General features: G+C 52.1%; 1 protein-coding gene across 7 annotated transcripts in view; it reads right to left on the bottom strand.

Moving 5' to 3' along the window:
* ENTPD5 (ectonucleoside triphosphate diphosphohydrolase 5 (inactive)) overlaps nucleotides 1–12,470 on the bottom strand; it is a 786,147-nt gene that overhangs the window by 489,949 nt on the left and 283,728 nt on the right. Inside the window, exon 1 of one of the 7 annotated variants that reach the window (XM_069637648.1) lies at nucleotides 2,598–2,638. The exons of the other annotated variants lie outside the window; for them this stretch is intronic. The gene's annotated coding sequence lies outside the window, so the exon portion shown is untranslated. Of the gene's footprint in view, nucleotides 1–2,597; nucleotides 2,639–12,470 lie in introns of those variants that run through there. 7 annotated transcript variants of the gene reach the window in all.

Below are 12,470 nucleotides of genomic sequence, written 5' to 3'. Positions count from 1 at the left end.
AGGTTTTTTTCCTCGCAGGTGGGTGCGAACGCAGGGCCATGGGCGGCCAGAGTGAGAGTGGGAAAGTGGGAGCAGGAGTCCCAATGCAAACAATCTCAGTCTTACTGGTGTGGGGGCAGAGGTCGCTTGCAGCACACCATGACTGGATTGGAGACAGTCGGATATGAGTGAAGTAGAGGGGGTGGCTAAGGGTACCCTGAAGGAGAGTTGCGCGTCATCCGCATAACACTGGACGTTAGAGATGAAAGTGGCAATCACACGTGCCAGGGCAGCCATGTAAACATTAAAGAACCAGAGGGATAGGTTAGAACCCTGGGGAACGCTGCAGGTTCAAAGAGTGATAGTAGAGAGAAAGGACACAAGTTCCACCCAGGATGGGCGGCCGGAAAGGGAAGGGGTTTACCACGCCAGACTTGTGATTCCCAGGGTGTCGCAGAGACGTGCGAGCTGGATGTTGTGGTTTACTGTGTCAAAGGCAGAGGAGAGGTCAAGAAGAATGAGGACAGAGGGAGAGCTAGAGTCCAGATTTGAGAGCAGGTCTTCACAGGGGTTCAGAAGAGCAGTTTCCGTGCCTCTGGCTGCTCTGAAGCCAGCCTGCTGATCATGGAGACAAACAGATTCAGTGAGCTGAGTGGGTGAGCTGAGAGATAGCCAGCTTCTCCAGGAGTTTGCCCAGGAAATGGGTGATAGAGATGAGGCGGTAGTTTGCCGGAACGGAGGGTCGGCAGAAGGTTTCTTAAGCAGAGGGGGTGCAAGGGAGTGCTTAAGAGAAGTTGGAAAAACTCCAGTGGCAAAAGAGAGATTGCAGAGATCAGCCAAGGCTGGAGCGAGAGAGTCAATGTTGTCCTTAATGGTTTTGGAGGGGCAGGGATCCACCTGTTTGGATGAGGCCTTCATAGACTGGACTTGTCTGGCGACCTCATCAGGTGTGATGGGAGTAAGAAGAGAGGAGAAGTGGTGGAGAGGGCCACGAGAGGCTACGGAGGTGTTGGTGTATGATTTGGTGGGAAAGTGAAAGAGAAAAGGATGTCTTGGGTTTTTGCAGTGAAGTGCAGGCAGTGCTGAGCAAACGTCCTGGGTGGGTGTGACATGCACCCACAAAGCTGATCTATTTTTCACATGAGCACCCAGAACATTTAGACTGTGCGCTCAACACGCGCAGTCACATCCATGTGCACCATTCACACTGCATTCATAGGTGTGCACTTGCATACACCTCCTAGCATACAAACATACAACCACTTACTCCCTCGTTTGCATTCATGTATACAATCCCTGCATGCACACAAATAGACTTTTTTTAGTTGATGGTAATTATTGAAAGCATGGGCCATGTAAAAGCTGAGTCTTTAGCTGTAACATGGGGGTGTGGGGTCCGGTCTACTGATATCCCTGGCCAGGTTTTTGTCCTCTGCCTCTATGTTCACTTCAATGACTGTTTTCTCACCTCGGAGAGCGGTGTATTTGCTTAAGCAAATACACCGCTCTCCGAGGTGAAAAACATGACAAGTTCTGGCCGCCTGGGCATAACAGCAGAGTGATGCCTGCTACGTCAAAGTGGGGAAGCTTTAGCCCTCCCAAGTCCATGCCTGGCGCTGCCCCTGGCTATCATCGCCTCTCGTCTCTGTGCGCATAGTTATCCTCGCCTCCAGTCTCTGAGAGCATGGTTATTCTCGCCTCTAGCCTCTGTGCACATGGTTATCCTAGCCTCTGTGCGCATGGTTTTTCTCACCTCTAGCCTCTGTGCGCATGGTTATCCTATCCTCTGTGCGCACGGTTATCCTCGCCTCTAGCCTCTCTGCGCCTTGGTTAGCCTCGCCTCTGTGCGCGCGGTTATCCTCGCCTCTTGCTTCTGTGCCCATGGTTATTCTCGCCGTCAGCCTCTCTGCGCATGGCTATCCTCGCCTCTTGCTTCTGTGCCCATGGTTATTCTCGCCGCCAGCCTCTCTGCGCATGGCTATCCTCGCCTCTAGCTTCTGTGCGCATGGTTATCCTCGCCTCTAGCCTCTCTGCGCCTTGGTTAGCCTCGCCTCTGTGCGCACGGTTATCCTCGCCTCTTGCTTCTGTGCCCATGGTTATTCTCGCCGCCAGCCTCTCTGCGCAAGGCTATCCTCGCCTCTTGCTTCTGTGCCCATGGTTATTCTCGCCGCCAGCCTCTCTGCGCATGGCTATCCTCACCTCTAGCTTCTGTGCGCATGGTTATCCTCGCCTCTAGCCTCTGTGCGCATGGTCACCCCCCCCCCCTCCGTGTGCATGGTTATCCTCGCCTCTAGCCTCTGTGCAAATGATTATTCTCGCCGCTAGCCTCTGTGCGCATGTTATCCTCCCCTCCGTGCGCATGGTTATCCTCGCCTCTAGCCTCTGTGCGCATGGTCATCCTCCCCTGCGTGTGCATGGTTATCCTCGCCTCTAGCCTCTGTGCGCATGGTCATCCTCGCCTCTGTGTGCATGGCTATCCTCCCCTCCGTGTGCATGGCTATCGTCGCCTCTAGCCTCTGTGCGCATGGTCATCCTTGCCTCTGTGTGCATGGCTATCCTAGCCTCTGCGCGCATGGTCATCCTCGCGTCTAGCCTCCGTGCGCCTTGGTTAGCCTCACCTCTAGCCTCTGTGCTCTTAAGCCGCTTGCGTTTAGTCTGTCACAGTTGCTGTCCAGCTGCTCACTCACAGGTCTGGCCACCCAGAGTCCTGCTTTATCTGCAGTGCTCACCTTTGTACCCATCGGTCGTTCCAACTCCTCTGCTGTCAGCTTAGCCTCTGCCCTGTTTTTTGCAAAGCTTCATTGTATAAATCGATGTGATTTCTCACAAGGATTTTCTCAGGTGCACACACAAACAAACAAAGCGGGCACACATTGACGCCCACTGCCGTTCACATTCTTAACACTCCTCTTGAGGCTTACCACGATTGAAGTGTCACTCACGTTCAATCTGCACATTCTGCGCAGTCCTCCCCACACAGGTGGATTACTCCGGAATATCGTTTTACACAGCGATTTGACAAGCATTGCTAGGCAGGGCCCAGCGTCATCTTCTGCAAAGGGCACACCCTTGCCTTACAGAAATACCACAAATGTGCCGATTCCATCGCATTCATCTTTTAAAGGGCGCGCATGAGAAAGGGAGAGATGGACAAGACATGGAGGACAATCTGTAACGTTAGATGGGGCGGGCACAGGAGCCAGCTGGGCAAAGTGGTCGCGTACAGACGCGCTCTTAAGCAATTGCGTGGCAGGCCGACCCCAGAGGCCACACTCAGCCCCCCTGTTCACATCCACGCCAGGCCATGCAGTTATCTACAGCCCTCCAAGGCCGTGCACTCCACTCCAGCTGTCTAGAGCATGCAGGGCATAGCTTAGCACGATGCATGACACTTGGTAGGCAGCCGCGTCGGCAGGCCCGGCTTCTGTCAGCAAGCTGCCAACCTCCGCCGCAGCCTGCAGTCCCAAAAGAGCGGCATGGCGATGAATCCTCCTCCCGCAAAAAAACACCCTTCCTTCCGCCCCAAAAAGTTGCATTTCATTCTCAAAAAACAGCACGTTCATTTAAAGTACTAGTGTTATCAGATACGGGCGATTCATAAGCTCACCCCTCGGTTGTGCATACAGACTGCAGCACCGGACTTGCCTTGGCTGCTTACGTAATGACCTCACAACCATCCATGTGGTGAAGGTCGCTTAAGTCTTGTTCTTGGATTAGCCAATCGCGTTCTGGTGTGCATGTGTGGAGGACGTGCACATACACATTCAGTGTGTCCGTTAGATTTTACAAATAACAAGCTCAAGGGTCCTTTACCTACCCATAGTACATTTCCCCCTGCTTATACAAATGCCAAGCTCACTGGTCAATTACCTAGCTATAGTACATTCCCCCCCCCCCTTATACTAATGCCACGCTCACTGGTCATTTACCTACCCATAGTACATGTCCCCCCGGTTATACAAATGCCACGCTCACTGGTCATTTACCTATCCATAGTACATTTCCCCCCTGGTTTTACAAATGCCACGCTCAGTGGTCATTTACCTACCCATAGTACATTTCCCCCTGATTTTTTCGCATAGCAATCATGGATGAACAAGTTACTTTCTTACCTGGTAACGTTCTTTCGATGGGATGGTCCGACGACTTATTCCATATCTATGACAGGTAATGTCCTCAGCTGTGCTGCTTTGGAAAATCTTCGGCGTCTGCGTCGATGACGTCGATGCGCCGTCCCCGAGGACCTCCTCCGACGGCCGACGTCACCCGATGTGATAAATAGGACGCACGACGCCCATAGCCTCAGTTATAGTTTTTTTCCCCCAGAACGTGTGCCACCAGTTTTCTGCCAGTCAGACACACAAGGCCTTGCGGAACGCAAGCTGCAATCCCAAAAGAAATTCTGCAGCGGGGAAGGTAGGGAGGGAGCGATATGGAATACGTCGTCGGACCATCCCATCGAAAGAACGTTACCAGGTAAGAAAGGAACTTGTTCTTTGAGGGGATTGGGTCCTCCGATGTATTCCATATCTATGACAGACTCCCACAGCAGTACCAAGCAAGGAGGTGGGAAAATAATGTAGAACACAAATTTAGCATGCCAATCAAATTGCGGAATATAGGACTGCCTTGCCAAAGGCCAGATCCTGCCCTCGGATGGAATCGAGGGAGTAGTGACGTACAAAAGTATGTACTGAAGCCCAGGTGGCTGCATCACAGATGTGACGAATAGGAGAATAGGAACACCCCTCTGCAGGGCAGTAGACGCAGCCACTCCCCTGGTAGAATGGGCCCGCAAGCCAGCCGAAGGGTCCTTACCCGCCAAGCGGTAACACTCGGAGATAGCTAAAATAATCCAACGAGACAGTCTGTTTCGTCACGCTTGTCCCAAACGCTTTCCAGCATAACCAATGAAAAGTTGATCGTCCACTCTGACCCGGGACATGCACGAAATATAAAAGCTCAACTCTCTCCTAGGATCAAGCCTATGGAGCCGCTCCTCCTCCTTACCAGGATGTGGAGGAGGATAGAACGCCGGAAGAACAACCTTCTGGCTCAAATGAAATTCCGAAACCACCTTCGGAAGAAAAGAAGGACCAACTCTAAGGTCAACCCTGCCCTTATGAAACACAGTGAAGGGTGGCTGAACTGAAAGTGCCTGTAACTCACTCTGCGAGCGGAAGTAACCGCAACCAAAAACAGAGTTTTCAGAGTTAACAGCCTCAAAGGGCAAGAATGCAAAGGCTCAAACGGAGCACCCATAAGAAACTTAACAAGGTTCAAATCCCAACCGGGCACCAGAAAAGGTGACAGAGGGAACACATTAGTGAGCCCTTTCAAAAACTGAGAAATTAAAGGAATCTTAAAATAGGAACATTCTTCAGACGAGCGCTTAAAGATGGACAGCGCCGTCAGGTAACCTTTAATGGTCCCAACTTGCAAGCCCCTGTGGGCCAAGGAAAGTAAAAAAGACAGAACCATGGGAATGTCACATTCAAAAGGATCCACATTCTTAACTCTGCACCAGTCGCAGAACTTTCTCCAACGGCAATGGTACAGAGACTTTGTTGCCGGACGCCTGGCCGAGAGCAACACCTCCATCACGTCTTCAGGGAGGTCTCAATCCTTATAACTCAACCTTTCAGAAGCCAAGCGTGAAAGTTGAGAGATCTGACCTCTGGATGGAGAACCTGACCCCCCTCCCGTGAGAGCAGATCGTCTCGGTAGGGAAGACGACATGGAGGGCAGATGGACAAGTCGAGAAGGTCAGGGTACCACGTCCTCCGGGCCCACGCCGGAGAAATGAGGATCATCCGGGAACCGAACCTACGTAACCTCCGCAGTACTTGCGGGTTGACGGGGACTGGAGGAAACGCATACAGCAGTGCGAATGACCACTCCACCACAAACGCGTCTCCTAAGGCTCCTTTTGGAGGAAATTCCCACGAGCAAAACCTTTCGCACTTCCAGTTGACACTGGAGGCGAAGAGATCTACTTGAGGGGTCCCCCAAAGGGCGAAGATCTCCAGGAGAATCTCCTGAGCCAGCTCCCACTCGTGAGAGATCGTGCTATGCCTGCTCAGAGCGTCCGCCGTCTCGTTGTCGTCTCAGGCCAGATGAACAGCAGAGATCAAAACTTCCTGCTGGATGGTCCAGAACTCGAGTTGCATCGCCTCCCTGCACAGAGGAAGTGACCCTGCCCCCCACTTTTTGTTGAGGTAGTGCATGGCCACTGTGTTGTCCGTTAGAATCAGGACAATCTTTCCTCGCACAGTCGGCAGAAAAGCCTTCAGGGCAAGCCTGACGGCCCTCCGCTCCAACAGATTGATATGGAGTCTGGACTCCGACAGAGACCAACGACTGCTGACTGTCAACTCGTTGGCATGAGCTCCCCATCCCGTGAGGGATGCGTCCGTCACAATCGTCAACTCCGGCCAGGGCAGCCAAAAAGGGGCCCGCTTCATCAGATTGCCTTCGACGGCCCACCACAGAAGGTCCTGGGCGACCGAGGGCGGCACCTGAACAGGGTCCGACAGCCTGCCAGAGGACTGAGACCACTGGAGCTTGAGTGCCCACTGCAAAGATCTCATCCGCAGACGAGCCTCTAGCACCAGAAGAATGCAGGATGCCATGAGGCCTAGCAGTCTCAAGAACTCGGACGCTGGGAGATTCTGGGCAAGTTGAAACTTGTGCACCATCTGCTGAATGTGAAGACCCCTCAACTGGGGAGGAAAACACTGCCCCAGGGATGTGTCGAGCACTGCTCCGATGTACTGGAGCCGCTGCGTTGGTGTCAAATGGGACTTCTTTAAATTGAGGGAGAAACCCAGCTTGTGAAGGGAGTGGCAGGTGACGGACAGATGATCCAGGACTTGCTTGGGAGAGCTTCCCCTGATCAACCAATCGTCCAGGTAGGGGTAGACGTGAATCCCCTTTTCCTGAGATGCGCTGCCACCACCACCATGAGCTTGGTGAAAACCCTTGGGGCGATGGTCAATCCGAACAGCAAGACCCTGAAACTAAAAGTGCGAGTCGCCAACCGCGAACTTCAGGTACTTGTGCTTGGGATGGATCGGCACATGGAAGTAAGCATCTTTGAAGTCGAGAGACACCAACCAGTCCTGAAGTTAAAGAGCCTGGAGGACTTGAGAGAGAGTAACCATCTTGAACTTGTCCTTCCTGAGGAGTTTGTACAAACCGCGCAAGGCCATGATGGGTCTCAATCCCCCCGTCTTTCTTCGAAATAAAAAAATAAGGGGAATACCATTCCTTGTTCCTCTCCGCTACAGGGCACCAGTTCTATGGCACCTTTCTCCACCAGGGATTGAATTTCCTGCGCAAGGAGCGGATCCGGACTCTTCAAACAGAGGTTCCCAGGTGGATTGTCGTGAGGCCTCTGCCGAAAAGGAAGACAGTAGCCATGGGTTATGATCTCCAGAACCCACACATCTGAAGTAATGGCTCGCCACTCTACAAGATGCTGCACCAGCCTTCCCCAAACCGGCGAACCATGGGACCTGGCCTCATGACCGAGTGGTAGCGGCTGCGGCGTTGCCTGAGGGCAAAGAGGCAACTGCCCGAGCGGCCTTGGCACCTCGAGTACCCTTGTTTCCACCTCTGGCACTCTTACGGTGGCCTCTTTGACTGCTAGCTCCTCTCGCTTTACTGAAGGACGAGTAATAGCGAAAGGAACCTCCCCTCCATTGCTGTCCCCTAGGACGAAAAGGCGGAGGTTGGTGAACTGCAGCGCCCAACGACTTCGCTGCAGCTTTGGAGGTCTGCAACCTCTCAAGGCTCTCGTCAGCCTTGCTGCCAAAAAGATGTTCACCGTCAAAGGGCATGTTGAGGAGCCGGGACTGCACATCAGGAGCGAACCCAGAATTCCGCAACCATGCAAACCTGCGCATTACGGTGCTCGCCGCCATGGACCGGCTCACACAATCTGCCATGTCCAAACCCGACTGAACGGCCTCACACATGGCATCCTTGCCATCCTGAACCATAGCAAGGAAACCATCGCGTTCGTCCCCTTCGGGAATACGTTCAGCCGCTAATGCAACACAGTTCCACAGAGTGTGTGTGAAACGAGACAAGGCACATATGGAGTTGGCCGCCTGAAGCGCCATACCCCCTGAAGAAAACACTTTCTTCGCCCAGCCGTCAAAACGTTTGTCGTCCCTATCCGGAGGGATGGTAGGATACGACGCCTGCTTTGCTGGGGCCGTAGCCGCCTGCACCACCAAACTCTCCGTAGTGGGGTGCCTGGACAAGTAGCAGGGGTCGCTACTGGCTGGACGGTATTTTCACGACAAAGACTTGCCCACTGCCGGGAGACTCTCCGGCGCAGTCCAAGCCATCGCCACCCTTTTCTGCAGAGCCATATGAAACGGCAAAACCGGGTCAGTGGGGGGACCAAGATCAAGGATGTCCGTGAGATCATCCTGAACGAACTCCCCTGGGGGGGCTGACCAACCCAAGTACTCGGTGACCCGAGACATAAGGCGCCGATATGAAGAATCGGCATGAGTGCCAGGCTCCGGCCTACAAAACTCCACCTCCGGAGAGGTGTCCAGTCCACTGGCATCATGCAGTGACTGCCTCAGGTCATCAAACTGGCTATGGCCCGAGATAAACTCATCTGGTACCGGAACAAAGCCGTCAGAGCCTTCATCACCCTCTGAAATGTACTCCAGGCGGGGAGAGGAAGACATTTGGGGACCAAAGAAGTGCCTGACCTTAGCCAGAGCCTTTCTAGGGGCTAACCCCGTGCCACGGGGCTCCTCCGACACCACCGCCTCGAAAGGCGTCGAGGGCGCCGAACGAGTCGGCGCCGGCGTTGACAGAAACGGCGTCTAGCGAATCGGCGTCAACGTCAGCTGCAGCGCCGCCAGCATCGACACAGGCCTCGAAGCCGGAGCTCTGAGCGTGTCTCTCGACGACCTAGGCGGCGACAGTGTCGACGACCCCCTCGGAGGCGGAGCCTCGAGAGAAATTGTCGACGACTTCTGCGCCACAGGCGTCGACATCTTCTTCGAAGACGGCACAGGATCACGTGGTCTCAAGCGCACCGAGGACCGGGACCTGGAACGGGCATGGCAAGAATGGCTATCCTTGTCCGAGCGGGACTTCTCCCGCGAGCCGTGCCGCCCAAGCCCGAAGGCATACAAGCGGTGTCGACAGACCCCACTAGGAGGCGCGGACGGACCGGTGCCCTGCGATTCAAGAATCGCTAGCATCTGCTTCCCGAAGGAAGCCCATTCCTCCGGTGTCGCTTGCATGGAGGGATAAGCGACCCACCGACGGGTGGAGTCCTCGGAAGAGGAAAGGGAAGGCGACCGATGCCGGCGCTTCCGGGAATGCCTCGAAGAGGCAGAGGAGTGGCGAGACCGACTCCTGGAAGGAAGGAGACCCACTGGACTTCCGACGATGACGCGGAGAGTCGCCCCTCGAGTCATCCGTCAAAAGCCCTGCAGACCTAGACTTCCGGGGCTTAGACACCCGACCTACCGACAGCTTCTTCTTGCGTTCCCGCAAGGCCTTTGCTGTGAGCGACTGGCAGTCGACAAAGTCGTCCGTATCGTGGGCCTCCCGAGGCACCAGAGGCAGGCGTTGTGCGAGTCTGTGACCGACATCTTGGACCCACAGTCCCCGCATCTCTTGAAGCCCGGACACAGGGTTGAAGACGAAGTAGACATCGCCATGAACAGGTCTTCACAAAAAACCGAACAGGTTCAACAAACCGAGAAGAAAACAGCAAACTCCAAAGAGTCGAGGCGTACCGAGATTCACGAAGGGAACACGTTCGCGGAAAAAATGGAACTGAGGCTATGGGCGTCGTGCGTCCTACTTATCACATCGGGTGACGTCGGCCGTCGGAGGTCCTCGGAGATGGCGGGACGGCACATCGACGCAGGAGCCGAAGATGTTCCGAAGCAGCACAGCTGTGGACATTACCTGTCAGATATGGAATACGTCGGAGAACCCAATCCCCTCGAAGAGTGCAATACTTAAAACATACTAGGTCGTACAGAATGCCAGTACTACTGCTTCTCAGCCATGAAGACCTGCAGGAAGGGACAGAAGGTGCAGTGTACCAGTTTGCCAATCAACGCCCGTGGGACATTGCAACCTTGCACAAAGGCAAGCACCCGATTATTTGAAGGTGTTGGCCATCAGATCATCACAGGGTGTTTTTGGCGTCAACGAGGGAGAAGGCCCAAGAACTGAAGAAGACAGTCAAGCAGGACTTTAGTGTCATTGCTAGCACAGGAAGGAAAAAGCGGAGGGCTCAGTCTGGAGCGCACTTGGCACAAGATGTGCCACCAGAATACGGCTCATGGTTGTAACAAAGGGCCATTGACTATGCACCGTCTGCAACCACATGAAATGTCCTACAATTTCAGGTAATGTCAAAGCGTAGTCATTTATAGGTGAAACTGTCGCCCACTCCGAGGGGAATAATCTTGGCTAATCCAACCATGGCGCAGCTTGCCCCAGGTGGTGTTCCGCAACAGACAGGGAGAAATTAACGTGCCATGTAAGCTATTCAGTGAGACAAACACTCTACAGTCTCCTTCACACCAGCTCAATGCACACAAGCTGCTGTACACAATAACCTTCCCCGGCTGGAATCAAAGGGAGGTACAGACCACCCTTGCCTTTCAGATGTAGGCAACTGCCTACTTGTTACCACTACCCTCAGCCCCTCAAGTCCTGAATCACAAATTTTATTATTTATTTGGGACTAGACAAAACACTGCATAAAGAAAAAAGGGCAAAGCAGGGGGGCGGGGGGTGCCAGAACCAACTAGAATAGGACAGTTTTCAGCTTGCGTTTAAAAGCAGCAAGCGAGGAACATGCCTCAAATCCAGTGGGAGAGCATTACATATCTTAGGGGCTTCATTAGGGAACCATCTCTGGGTGACAGGAAAAATGAATCCTGGGTATTTCCAAAAGGAAAGTATTGTTCGGCCTCAGTGCTCTATGGGCTGGCAACAGCGTCAGACAGTCGGTCAAATACCTGGGTGCTTTTTCATATAGGCATCTATGCGTAACACAAGGCATAAAATAAGCAGTGTTGCATAGCAATTTGCTATGCAATTCTGTAGGTTTGCTAATTAAATTGACACTTGTGTAGCACAGCTTGCTATTTATATTAACTTGTTCAAAGACAGCACAGCTCACCCAGCATTCCTCTCTTGCCCTTGGGTCTCCCTCCACCCTCTTATCTGTTCACTACAAGTTCAAAGAGACTAATGGGAGATAGGGCAACAGTAAGCATCTCCTCCACTATTAAAATTGCCCAAGGGCCTGTGCTGGAGTAATAGGCAAGAAACGTTCCCTCTTTTTCAAATAATTGCAAACCAGAAGTAATCAGGATGATACTTTTTTTAAAAATAAAAAATAATAAAACAAAAAAGTACTTTTCAAAACTACGAGTTACTTCATTTTTTTAAGCCAGTGCTGCAATTCTCTTCCTAAAATGTAAGTTGTTGCGTAATTACAGTATTGCTACTGTAAAACACAGGATTGTCTCCATATTTTTCAGTAAAGTTTAAGTTGGTGTATCTAAATGTCACAGTGTAAACTAAATTTCATTTTGTCGGGAAAAGTGCATCACATTGACGATGTAACACTTTTGAAAATGTACGTGATGACATAGCCAAATGCTTTTGATGTCAAACATAGTTCTGTGACCTGCTGTACAACTGGTGCTCAACCAATGAGCTGATCCCGATCTCATCACCCAGTTGCTTTATACCAGCTGCCCTGAAAGCGAGATGGCCGCAAAACTACAATATTCACCTAGTTTACCAACTGCTCTGCCTGTTACACCATCCACTCTGCTAAGTTGCTTAAATTCTTTCCTCTTACATAATGAATACACAAATGTAACTAGACGTTTACGCAACATAGTGATTAATGGGTCTATCCAGTCTGTTCATCTACAGATCTATTGCAATACCATAACACTGCAGTTCGTCTCCAGAGCTCGCATTGCTTTATGATTGCATTATATATTAGCAGGGAGAGAGCTGGCCAGTCAGGGTGGGAACAAAAGTAGAATCTGCAAGTCGCTGCCCACATTGCTACGCCTGTGTCCAGCATTCTCCCTGTCCTTGGAGGCAGGGCCTCAGGCCAAGTCTCCACTGGAGTGCTTGACCCCCTGTCTACTCACCTGCACACCACCTTGCTCACATTCAGGTCCTGGAAATAATTATTTCCAATTAAGGACATAAGGGTAATTTCTTTTAAAGGGGAAGCATGAATTGTGCAAAGCCTAGTTCCCTTAAAAACAAAACAAAAATGTATCAGAACCCCAAATGGCAGCTCTAAGTGCTAATAGCGATAATTATTGCCTTCATAGATATGCAGGGCTGGAATGCTGTGCTTACCGGACTCGGGCTTTAGGACCAGTAGTGCCACTGCCCTCCTCTCGCCTATCCCTGAAAGTGGTAATTAATGCTAAATTGAAAACAGTCAATATCCA

The sequence above is a fragment of the Ambystoma mexicanum genome, chromosome 14, assembly GCF_040938575.1.
Source record: "Ambystoma mexicanum isolate Mex_15411 chromosome 14, UKY_AmexF1_1, whole genome shotgun sequence".
NCBI classification, from domain to species: Eukaryota; Metazoa; Chordata; class Amphibia; order Caudata; family Ambystomatidae; genus Ambystoma; species Ambystoma mexicanum.
The sequence above is the reverse complement of the archived record's forward strand: the minus strand, read 5'-3'. Positions and strand labels throughout refer to the sequence as shown.